Raw genomic sequence first — 12,380 nt, 5'->3', positions numbered from 1 at the left:
ACGATAGATATGAAACAGTAAAGGTGAAAAGGTGAAATTTGAAATAGATATACAGCCGTCAAATAAACATAAAGACACGTGTCAGTATGTTTTGAAAGAGGACCGGTTACGGTGGCCGGAAGCGCAACGGAAGTCAAAAATTTTAAATTTAATCACTAAATTTCGGCCACCCTTGGTTTAGGTGTAATATTTACAAAAACTCCAAAAACATGCATAGGATGTTTAAGAAAGATTACCTATCAACCTCTTGAGGTTGATGTAATGGCTCCAACTAAAGTATGAATACTTTAGCTCTTCTTTGGTAGACAAATCTACAAGCACACCCTCTTCCTCTTCAAGAATTAGGCCCACCACTTAGCTATGTAAATCCCCTCAAGTTTTGCACTAGAAAAACTTGAGGATTTTTCAATGAGAAGACTTTTATTCTCCAACACTTGAAGAACAAAAGAGAGAAGAAAAATGTGAGAGAAAAATGGGATGAATATTTCGGCCAAGCTAGGTGCAAGAATGAGGGAGAAAATTGAGTCTTGGGGTTGCAAAAGGCTAGATCCAAAAGTTGCATGCCATGCAATATTTTATTAAAAAGTATTCAAGACCCTTGATCTCCCAATCATGCAAACCCTAGTGGGCTTGCAACTTTTGCAAGGCCCATGGACTCTTTTCTAATTGTCTCAAACACATTTGAGCCCAATTATATTTTACTTGATTTTACTCAAGCCCACTAGTTAAATAATTAATTCCAATTGGGCTCTACAAGGCCCAATGTTATTTAATTAATCCAACACTTGAATTAATTTAATTATTTGGACTCTACTAGGCCCACTAGTGTTTAATTAATTCAACACTTGAATTAATTTAATTAAGTCCATAATAATGTTTATGAAAATCACAATTTTCAAATACATTATTCACTTGGCCAAATTTTAATCTAGGAACACTTCCATAAATTAAAATTTATATTTTTCTCATAGAAGTCATACTTCTATTTTTCTTTACACTTATAAACTCATTTATAAGCCGTTCAACACTTTGAACTATTTTCTCCTTTATAGAAGTCATACTTCTAATTTTACTTTACGCTTATAAACTCCTTTATAAGCCGTTCAACACATTGAACTATTTTACTTCTCATCGGGATTTACAAAGCTAGCACTTGTGTGGCCCTCAATGGTTCATTGATACAACTAGCCGTGGGTTCACATCTCCATGTGATTCGGACTAAACATGTCCTTATATGAGCATACCCCAATTGCTCCATTCTTACTTATCAACTCCTTGATAGTAAGAACGTCAGAACTCAAGTCTGATAGTACCCAACCAATCACGTTAAACGCCTAGCAGCATCGCTTACGTGATTCCCTAGGTATCACATGATAGTGCCTGCAAGAACCATTCAATTATGGTTAGCGTACAGTACGGTCCCTTCAACTCATATATCCCGATCGATTCGACAACCATTGGTTTATCGAGAGTTGTCAATGAATCGATACTATGTGTCATGTCGTAGTTGCATCAATGGTGTAATCTATGAAACCCCTTTCATAATTACAACCATACTCTGGCCAGAGATTTCAACCTACATACACATGATAACACATAGGATATCCATACCCGAAGGTAAGCGGTGAATCCCCGACTACAATGCATCGACTCCTATGTGTTTCGACAGAACACCCAACCTTGCCACCTGATGACCCCATGAGAGTCGGTAAACAAGTCAAAGTGTAATTCTAGCACATAGAGTCTCAATCTTGTCCCGGGTCATAAGGACTAATTCTGTACAACCATAAACCAGGACTTTTCCACTCGACAAGTGAGAACCACTTGGAAAGTCCTTTTATGGAGGGTTGTTCAGTGCACTCTACAAGGAGCACCTATCTGCATGTTCGGACATCACAATGTCCCCTACCAATGAAACATGGTACTCACATCGCAGATACTAGTCTCTAACTCGAGCGGCCTATATCCTTCTTAGTGGCGGCTGAATCGACTAGGAACCGTTTAGAATATACAGTATTACAAATATGAGTTTCATGATACTCATCATATGAGCATCTCATATTCTTTCTACTATTTGTATATTCAAGGGCTTTATCTATGCAGCAAGCATGGGTATACAGATAAAGATTTGCCAAAATAATACTTTCAAATATTATTAAAATAAAGACTGCTTATACATAGAGTTTCATTGTGAACACTCGGCCAACACTTGGCTCGACGGGAACCTACTCTAACATGTTTAAGGTTGAGTGTTTGAAAAGTTTTGCAGAAACTGTCAGATATACGAATGATTTTGAAAATTTTAAAAAAGGGCGGGCTGTCCAGACGGTTACTAAAAAAAAATATCAGAAGAGGATTTGTCATTTTATGATAACGTCTTCTGGAAGTTTCAGGGTGCTGAAATATTTAAGCACTTTGACAAAAACCAGCAGACTTGAAGTTTTATCGAAAAGACAAATATTCTTTCTGTTTTCTGAAAAGGTGTCACACTCTTAGTCTGACTAAAATACTGTTCCCCCTCGGTAAATGCAATTAATAAGTGGTCATAATTGCGACAAGTGAATCTTGGCCATCTCTCAATCTGAGCCGTTGAAAATGAACAGTCGCAATCTTGCGATTCGCAAAAGTCTTTGTTCCCTCTATAAATACCTGCATATCTTGAACGAAGTTAAACAGATGAACTTCAAAAATGAAGACTCAAGTAAAAAGAGAGTTAGAGTTTGATTCAGGAGTCGAAGCAAAACTATTCAGAGAGAAGTTTGAGGATATCATTATTTTCGTAATGATCCTTGAAATACACTCCTGGAGTTGTAGTTTCCACAGTCAAGCAGATCTGTTGCTTCGATTGAGTTTGAAATGTAGCATCGATTTCTTCCAGAAGCATGCTAATGCAATAAGAGAGTGCTGGTGGATTGATGATGCTGAAATCCTCTATGATGCCCTGTAAGGCATCTAAAAAATACATTAGTGCAGACAAGACCCAAGCTTGCTAGATTCTTTCTAGGCCTTGAGCTTGCTGGATTCTCTTGTTCCTGTTGAAGTACTTTGCAAGAAAATAACAGAGAACTCCTATTACTGAAGACAAAAGCTAAATGTAACGCTACTGGTTAAATAGCATTGAAGATCTACTGTTTTTACTTTTGCATCGTGTAATGTACTGATATGGTTTCTAATAAAGTTCCATTTTACGTATCTGACTTTCCTTCTGTTTTTCTGCAAATATCTTAATGTTAGTTCAATACGATAAATAAGTGAGTAAGAATAAAATTAACAAAGATAACATAAAATAATCAAGTTAAATCTATCAAACCAAGAGAATTACGAAAGTAAGAAAACTTATTTTCTGGTAAGGGTTTTGTGAAGATATCTGCTGTTTGTTGATAAGTAGAAACATATTCCAGACGAATGTTCTTCTTCTGCACATGATCTCTAATAAAGTGATGTCTGATGTCTATGTGCTTCGTTCTGGAATGAAGTACTGGATTTTGTGTGATTGCAATTGCACTGGTATTGTCACAGAATATAGGTGATTCGGAGGCTTGAATCCCATAATCTCTTAACTGTTGTTGAATCCACAGTATCTGAGAGCAGCAGCTTCCAGCAGCCAGATATTCTGCTTCTGCAGTAGATGTGGCTATGGAAGTCTGTTTCTTGCTAAACCAGGATATCAGCCTATCACCAAGAAATTGACAAAACCCACTTGTGCTTTTTCAGTCTAGTTTGCAACCTGCATAATCAGCATCTGAATATCCAATAAGATTTAACGATGAATCATTGGGATACCATAAGCCGACATTTTGAGTTCCTTTCAAGTACTTCAAAATACGTTTAGCAGCAATATAATGAGATTGTTTGGGGTTAGATTGAAATCTAGCACAAATGCAAACAGCAAACATGATATCTGGTCTACTGGCAGTTAAATATAATAATGAACCAATAAGACCTCGATACTGAGTTACCTCTACTGAAATACCACTTTCGTCTTTATCAAGCTTAATAGATGAGCTCATTGGAGTAGAAGCAGCAGAGCATGCTTCCATTCCAAACTTTTTCAGAAGCTCCTTGGTGTACTTGGCTTGATTTATAAAGATTCCAGTCTCTGATTGCTTAATCTGTAATCCTAGGAAGAATGTTAATTCTCCCATCATACTCATTTCGAATTTATCCTGCATCAATTTTCCAAACTTTGCACATAATTTGGGGTTAGTTGACCCAAAAATAATATCATCAACATAGATCTGTACTAAAAGAATGTGCTTATTCTTGACTAAAGTAAATAAAGTTTTATCTACTGCTCCAATGGTAAAATCATGATCAATAAGAAACTGAGATAGAGTGTCATACCATGCTCTAGGTGCCTGTTTTAGACCATATAATGCTTTGTGTAATTTAAATACATGATGAGGAGAGAAATGATCGATAAAACCTGGAGGTTGTTCGACGTATACTTCTTCTTGTAAAAGACCATTTAGAAAAGCACTTTTCACATCCATTTGATATACTTTGAAATTCTTGAAAGCAGCAAAGGCTAAGAATATTCTGATTGCTTCGAGCCTTGCTACTGGTGCATAAGTCTCATCAAAGTCTATGTCTTCTTCTTGTCTGAAGCCTTGAGCTACCAATCTAGCTTTATTTCTTACCACTGTGCCTTCTTCATTGAGTTTGTTTCTAAATACCCACCGAGTTCCAATGACTGCTTGGTGAGATGGTCTAGGTACTAGAAACCAAACTTCATTACGTTTGAATTGATTCAGCTCTTCTTGCATGGCTTCAATCCAACTAGGATCCAGAATTGCTTCTTCAATTTTCTTTGGTTCATCCTGAGATATAAAAGCAGCATGCATGTATTCATTAAGTATTTGCCTTCTGGTTCTCAAAGGCACTGCTGGATTACCAATAACCAATGATGGAGGATGAGATTTTCTCCAGATAAACGGATTTAAATGGACATCTTCCTGATTTGATATGTTAAGATTGTCTTCTACAGAACCAGTAGTAGGTTCTTGAACATCTTCTGCTGGTATTGGTAGATCCAAGTTCTGTACTTCTGGTTCCACTATTGGTATGTCTGGTTCTGGATTTTGAAGATCCTTGGTATTTGCTTCTACATCATCTTCACTGTCAATTTCCAAGTGAATCCTGTCTAACCTGTTACTTAAATCAGATATGTTAGAAATTTCAGCACTATTGTCTTCATTGAAGACAACATGAATCGATTCTTCAACATTAAGAGTTCTATTGTTGAAGATTCTAATAGCTCTGCTTACAGCAGAGTAACCAAGAAATATTCCAGCATCTGATTTTGAGTCAAATGCAGTCAAATGATTTTTGCCATTATTTAGCACGAAGCATTTGCAACCAAACACATGAAAATAAGATACGCTGGGCTTCTTCCCTTTCCATATTTCATAAGGGGTCTGATTGTGCCTTTTGTTGACCATAGATCTGTTTTGCGTGTAACAAGCAGTATTGATGGCTTCATTCCAGAAGCGCTGAGAGATGTCTGCATCTGCTAGCATTGTTCTAGCAGCTTCTTTTAGAGTTCTATTTCTCCTCTCAGTTACTCCGTTTTGTTGAGGTGTTCTGGCAGCTGAATATTCATGATGAATCCTCTGTTCATTCAAATATAACTCAAGATACTTGTTAGTGAACTCAGTACCCCAATCACTTCTGATTTTAATGATGGTAGTAGATTTTTCATTTTGAATCCTTTTCAGAAGCTTGATCAAGAGGCTACTGGTTTGATCTTTTCCTACGAGAAATATTACCCAAGTGAATCTAGAAAAATCATCAATAACAACAAGAGTATATTTCATTCCCCCTAAGCTCATGATGGGGATAGGACCAAAAAGATCCATGTGCAGTAGTTCCAGACATCTTGAAGTTGATTTGCTATCTTTGGTCTTGAAACTGGATCTTATCTGTTTCCCAAGTTGACAAGCAGAACAAACATGATTTTTAACAAAATTAATATCAGGTAATCCATCAACTATATTCTGCTTCTTGAGATAATTGATTGACTTGAAATTCAGATGATTCAATTTCTTGTGCCATAGCCAGTGTTTATTGCTAAGAGAAGCAACCAAGCATGTAGGAGTATTGACACGATTTGAGTTCCAGGAGACTCTGTAAGTGTTGCCTTCTCTCTTTCCGGTTAACACAGTAGTTTCAGCAGAATCTCTAACTATACATGAATGCTTCTGAAAAGCAACAGAATAACCATTATCACATAGTTGACTAATGCTGATTAAATTGTAACAAAGATTGTCAACTAGTAACACGTCATTAATAGTGATGTTACCATGGATAATCTTACCCTTACCCATGGTTCTACCTTTTGAGTTGTGTCCAAAAGTTATCTTTGGTCCAGTACAACTCACTATCTCAGAAAGTAGGTTTTTCTGTCCAGTCATGTGTCTGGAACATCCACTGTCCAGATACCATGTAGAGTTACTGATTTCTGCTTCCTTCTGCTGTTCCTGCAAACACAAATTTTAGTATCTGGTACCCAAATCTATTTGGGTCCAAGCCTTATCAGTCCTTTGGGAACCCACATTTGTACAATTCTTGGTGACTTTGTACTTCGGGTATCCAAAGATGTGTGTGCAACAGAAGGTCTGTTATTTCTAACAGTATGTGATAGGACTCGTTTTTACGTGTTTTTAGTGTTGGTTTTGAGTCGCATTCATGCATCATATTAGTTTGTTTTAGTTTAATTTAGCATTTTTCTAGCATTATTTAGCATATGACTGATCTCGTGTAGTTGGTGATTATTTTGTAGGAATTGAACCAAAAAGTAGGAGAATATTTGCCAAAGCATCGAGAAGGACTCGCTAGGGCGGTCAAAATTGACCGCCCCAGCGAGCATGTTGGTCTGGCCGAGGAGTTGTTGCGCAAGCGTCTCGCTAGGGCGGTCAAAAGTGACCGCCCCAGCGAACCCAGGGACATGGCCGAGGAATTTTCTGCGAGAACCTCTCGCTAGGGCGGACACTTTTTACCGCCCTAGCGAGCCGCGAGATTTGAAAAGATTTGTTTCATTTTTTATGGACTCTATCCTACACCATAGACCTAATACACGAGAGGGGCGCCGTTTTTCAGGCTGGACATCATTATTTTCATCATATTTTCTTGGAGAAAAGGCTAGGAGCAAAGGAGATTTCGAAGACCTCGAGATTTCCACGCGTCGTGGCCGTCATCCGTCGTCATCTTTAGTATTTTCATTATTCAGTTTTTAATTCTTAGATTGTTGTTGGTTTTTATCATGAATTTTAGTAGCTAAACTCTAGATTTGTTGGGATTTGAGGGGATCCTACCCCGTACTCGTTGTTTAACATTATTTCTCGACGTTTTTACTAGTGATTTGTTTATGCTATTGTTCTTTCTTATTTCAATCGAAGCTTAGCTAACTTCCTTTGATTATTTCATGTTGTTAATGATTTCGATAGAATAATTAACAATACGATCAAATAGTATAAACCACGGATTTACAATTTTAGTAGATATACGGAATTGGGTACGTGTCGATAGTGATAGTTCACCCGGATGAAAGCTAGTGGATTCCATAGAATGTAATGCAATCTTGAACTGTTAAATATTTGAGGACACTTAAGTACTGCATGTTTTTTATTAGTATTAATATAGCTCGACAGAGTATATTAATTAGTCTAGGGAATTCCGTCGAATGCACGAGTAAAAGTCGAGTGTAGTTAGTTAAACACGAGTGGTAGGTGAACTGATAATTTCCCAACAAATTCGTTTCTCATTTGATTTTAATCCAAATTAATCATTGCTTTCTTTGAAACGTTTTCTTTGCATTTTAATTAATTTAGTTATTTGATATACAGTAGTTTAATCATCAACTCATTCTATCGTTGCTAAAGAGTTTTACTTGAAAATAAAAATATTGTAACGCAGTCCTTGTGGATCGATACTCGTATTCACTTACGTTTATTATAACTTGACTATCGTGCACTTGCGATATTTAAATCGAGCTTTCAATTATAAAATAAATTTTGGGACTATTCACTGTGCAAGTTTTGCTCGATCAAGTTTTTGGCGCCGTTGCCGGGGACTGTTGATTCGCAATTTTTATTTTTCATTTAAATTCTTTAGTATTATTTATTTTATTGTTATTTGATACTCTCATTGTGTTGCAAATTTTTCTTGTGGTGCATGCGAAGATCACTCGAGTTTAAGCTTGAGCCTTTTGACCCCGAAATTGAACGCACAGCTAGACGTCGACTACAGCAGCAAAGAGCAATGGAAAGAATGGAAGGCGATCAACAAAGAGAGGAGCCAAGGCGTATACCGATGTTGGATTATGCACAGCCGTCTCTTGATGGAGCACGTCCAAGCATCGTTAGACCAGTCATCCGAGTCAATCAGTTTGAGATCAAGCCAGCTATCATTCAGATGATTCAGAACACTGTCCAATTTGGGGGAAGTGCACTTGACGATCCTAATTCTCATATAGCTGACTTTCTTGAAATTTGTGATACTTTTAAGTTTAATGGCGTGTCTGATGATGCTGTTCGTTTGCGTTTATTTCCATTTTCACTGAGAGATAAAGCTAAGTCGTGGTTAAACTGTTTGCATGTAGGGTCTATCACTACATGAGAGGATATGGCAAAGGCATTCCTGATCAAGTACTTTCCTCCGTCGAAGACTATGAATCTTAGAGCCGACATTACTACTTTTGCTCAATATGAGAACGAGTCACTTTACGAGGCATGGGAGCGCTACAAGGACTTGTTGAGGAGATGTCCACACCATGAGCTGCCGCTTGGGTTAGTTGTTCAAACTTTCTACTACGGTCTGATTACTCCTAACCGTACCATGATAGATGCTGCTGCATGTGGTAATTTACTGAGAAAAACGGCTGAGGAAGGATATGAGTTATTGGAGGAAATGGCTGCTAGTAGCTATCATCCTCAGTCTGATAGGCAGAGACGAGGTGCTGGAGTTAATCAAGTTAATGATCTGGCGGCGGTTTCAGCACAGTTAGAGGCGTTGAATAAAAAGATTGATGGGATGAGCATGAGTGGGTCGGCTATGCGTCTGCAAGAAATTTTCTGTGATAAGTGTGGGGGTGAGCATGATGTGCATGATTGCCAAGACGGCAATCCATTATATGTGCCTGAGGGAGCACCGGTAAAACAAGTGGGATTCCAGAACCATCCCAGAAATGACCCTTATTCGAACACATATAATCCGGGATGGAGGAATCACCCAAACTTTTCATGGGGAGGTCAGAACAACCAAAATCGCCAACAAAGAGGTCCACCATATGGGATGCACCAAGGATTCAAGCCAGAACCGCCTCGGGAGGAGAAATCAAATTTAGAGCAAATGATGACTAAATTTATTTCTGCAACAGAGACGAGATTTCAGAACCAAGATGCATCCATAAAGGGGTTAGAGAATCAAATTGGACAATTGGCTAAGTTGATTGCTAATAGGGAGCAAGGAGCTTTGCCAAGCAACACTGAAGTTAACCCAAGAGAACATGTGAAGGCTGTGGAATTGCGTAGTGGAAAAGCACTCGAATCTAATGAGGAAAAGACCAAGCACGGTGAGGATGAGGTGGAAACTCGAGGAGGTAAGTCTTCTAACTCTACATCTACACCAATTGCACAAAATAAAATTGTTATCCCTCCACCTTTTCCTGCAGCAATGAAGAAAGCTAAATTAGATGCACAATTTGGTAAATTTCTTGAGATATTTAAAAAATTGCACATCAATATTCCTTTTGCTGATGCCTTGATGCAAATGCCGAGTTATGCTAAATTTCTAAAAGACATCTTAGCTAATAAGAGAAAGTTGGAGGATCCCATGACGGTAAAATTGACTGAGAATTGCTCTGCATTGGTACAAAACCAGATCCCACCAAAGCTAAAGGATCCAGGGAGTTTTTCTATCCCTTGCATGATTGGTGATGTGGTCTTTTCTAAAGCTTTATGTGATCTTGGTGCGAGCATTAATCTTATACATTTATCTGTATTCAGGAAACTTGGATTGGGCGAGCCTAAACCCACACAGATGTCCTTGCAACTAGCTGACGGATCTGTCAAACATCCACGAGGAGTCAAAGAAGATGTGTTGGTGAAAGTGGGAAAGTTTACATTTCCTACAGATTTTGTGGTGCTTGACATGGAAGAGGATAGGGAGATGCCTTTGATTTTAGGGAGACCATTCCTTGCAACTGGCAAGGCCGTGATTGAAGTGCAAGAAGGGAAGTTGAGATTGAGAGTGGGAAAGGAAGAAATCACTTTTAATGTTTTTAACGCTCTTAAGCACCCACTGCACACTAATGATTGTTTTATAGTTGATTCATCGGATTCACTTGTGTGTCAATTTGTGCAGGATGCTATAAAGGATTCATTGGAAGTCACCCTCACCACTGAAGTGAAGGATGAACCTGATGAAGAAATATCCGAGAGAGGAGCATACTTTAATGTCAACCACCCATGGACGAAGCCAGTGAGAATGAAATTGGATGAATTGGGAGCTCGAAGAGACCTGACCCCTCGGAAGTCAAGCGTTAAGGAACCGCCGACATGTGCTATGCGAGATGGGAAAAAGGAGCCGTTCACTAGTCCACGCTCAAAGATTGAAGCACTATATCGGTGGCACAATTGAGCCACAAATTGGAGTCACTCGGCTCCATGACAGTCATTGAGGACATGGGTGACAAGTCGAGCTCTAGACTATAAATTGAGAACTACTTCTACTCCCTATGTTGATTTTATCATTTTCCTTTATTCATTAATCGCATCATTTGCATTTTGGTAGTTGCATGGCATGGCATTCATTGTTTTTATTTTTTTTATTTTATTTATTTCTTTTTTTTTCGAGAATGTCTCGCTCGGGCGGTCAAAACTGACCGCCCCAGCGAGCCCTCGCTTTTTTTCAAAAACATAGTCGCCGAAAATGCCTCGCTAGGGCGGTGACTTTTGACTGCCCCCGCGAGCGATTTTTTTAAAAAAAATGGTTTTATGGCGAGAACCACTCGCTAGGGCGGTCCAAAGTAACCGCCCCAGCGAGAACTCGTATTTTTCAAATAAGTTTTCTGCGAGAACCCCTCGCTAGGGCGGTCAAAACTGACCGCCCCAGCGAGCACTCGTATGGTTCAAATAATTTGTCACCGAAAACCACTCGCTAGGGCGGACAAAAGTGACCGCCCTAGCGAGTCGCGCAGAATATAAAAAATTTTTTTTTCCCCTTTCTTCCCCACTTCGAACCCTACTCCTCCTCCTCAAATAATCGGCGCCTTCCTTGCTCTTTTGTGCTAAAGACCTTTATTTGTTGATTTTTCAGGGCAAAGACTCGATCTTGCTTTCTACAATCCACCCGGAAGCATTTAGACTACAATTTTTTCCAACTCCGGTCATCTTCCACAAATTCCGGCGAGCTTCTCCGGCGACCTTCAACAATTTTCCGGCGGTTGGATACTTTGTGCACTCCACTCTCTACATGGCACCCAAAAGATCTAAGGTAACTCATGGTGCTTCTAGTTCGCGGTCTACTCCGTCTATGTTTGTGAATGATAATTCTAGGAGAGATATGAAAATGCTAGACTACATAGGAAACCAATCCCTGAGCGAGGATTTAGCTCGTCTATTATCCATCATTTTGCGGAGTTCCTAGTAGCAGGAAGAGGGTGGAATGCCTTTGTGGCACAACCGAACGCAGCAGTGGTTCCGGTTGTGCGTGAATTTTATGCCAATGCTCCGGAGGGGAATGAGCACAAGGCATTTGTGAGGGGACGTCTAGTCCCGTATGATTCCCATACTATCAATGACATGTTGGGTCTACCGCCGGTGGATGATTCGGTGTTTCAGGCGTGGGTGCTTAACCCGGATTATGATTTGATTATTCGCACACTCTGTTATCCGGGCACCACGTGGAAACAACCGGGGACGTATACGGTTTTTCTTGAAAATTTTTTGAAAGTGGACGTGGCATTGTGGTACGCGTTTTTGTCTAAGAGATTGATGCCGGTCGGTCATACGTGTGATGTGCAGCGTGAGCGGGCGGTTGTTCTTTATGCCATCTATACTGGGATGGTGATTGATGTGGGCAGGCTCATTTTCGGATAGCTTAATATGTGTATAAACAGCAACAATTTGGCTTTTTACTTTCCGACGATAGTGACTGAGCTGTGTGCCCGAGCGGGAGGTGATATTTGCAGATGATGACGAGTGGTTACCGCCGATGAGAGCCATTGATGAGGCTCTTTATAGAGCGAAGAGGAGAGAAAAGACAGGCTGAGCTGCCCGAGGAGGTATTTTTCGATTATGGGGGAGCAGCTCAACCACCTCCGGCCTTAGGACATGCACCACCACCTCCGCAGCCACGCCGCCGTGCCATGCGAGATCGCA

General features: G+C 39.5%; 1 non-coding gene across 1 annotated transcript; it reads right to left on the bottom strand.

The window, feature by feature from the left end:
• Window positions 1-8,670: 8,670 nt before the first annotated feature.
• Window positions 8,671-8,777, bottom strand: LOC140811001 (small nucleolar RNA R71). Its single transcript, XR_012113395.1, has one exon. It is a non-coding gene; the product is annotated as a small nucleolar RNA R71 (small nucleolar RNA).
• Between the last annotated feature and the right edge of the window lie 3,603 nt (window positions 8,778-12,380).

This window comes from Primulina eburnea, chromosome 13 (assembly GCF_022965805.1).
Source record: "Primulina eburnea isolate SZY01 chromosome 13, ASM2296580v1, whole genome shotgun sequence".
Lineage (NCBI taxonomy): Eukaryota > Viridiplantae > Streptophyta > Magnoliopsida > Lamiales > Gesneriaceae > Primulina > Primulina eburnea.
Note: the sequence above shows the minus strand (reverse complement) of the source record. Positions and strands in the feature narration are given on the sequence as shown.